The following is a 584-nucleotide window of genomic DNA, read 5'->3' as shown; positions in this document are numbered from 1 at the left end:
TTGCGTACGCGCGTGACATGAGGTTGCAGGAGGCTCCGCTGTCGTCCATGACCCTCAGGGGCACCGCGGACCCCTGCCCACCAGAAGTGGTGGGGAAAACCAGGGTCACCCCGAGCGCCGCGTCGTACTGCGCATGGAAGAAGAGGCAGCGGCCCAGAGAGGCCGCGTGCTGCTGCAGTTCCCTTCTGGCCATGGCCTGAGCGGTCGTCAGCTCCGAGTCCCCGGCTGCTGCTGCCGCGGTGTTCGCTTCGTCGGGTGGTTCGCCCGGATCCGCCATAGATGCGCGGCGCGCGGAGCGCCTAGGTGGCACGCGCCCAGTGTCCCCCCCCAGCCGATCGCCCGCGGCGGGGAGGCTGCTGAAGGGCGCGACGTCTGCACCGGGGAGGAGGGAGGCAAGGGACCCAAATGGCACCATCGCCTGGGTAGCCTTCGCCATTAATCTGCCGAGGAGATCGTGCTGCTGCAAGCGGCGCAGGTCAGGCGCGGCCAGGAGGACGGTGGCATCCGCGCACAGCGCGGTGGGCGCTTCAGGGGCACCTGTCGACGCGGACGTCGCTCGGCCGGGAGCGGCCGCGAGGGCACTA

At 70.4% G+C, this 584-nt stretch overlaps 1 protein-coding gene across 1 annotated transcript in view; it reads right to left on the bottom strand.

Moving 5' to 3' along the window:
- The window catches only part of MNEG_15087 (hypothetical protein), a gene marked incomplete at both ends in the record, with an annotated part of 2,926 nt that overhangs the window by 598 nt on the left and 1,744 nt on the right, over nucleotides 1-584 (bottom strand). The window lies entirely within an intron of this gene.

Source organism: Monoraphidium neglectum (genome assembly GCF_000611645.1).
Source record: "Monoraphidium neglectum strain SAG 48.87 unplaced genomic scaffold scaffold05017, whole genome shotgun sequence".
Taxonomy (NCBI): Eukaryota; Viridiplantae; Chlorophyta; class Chlorophyceae; order Sphaeropleales; family Selenastraceae; genus Monoraphidium; species Monoraphidium neglectum.
This window is presented reverse-complemented; position numbering and strand designations above follow the sequence as displayed.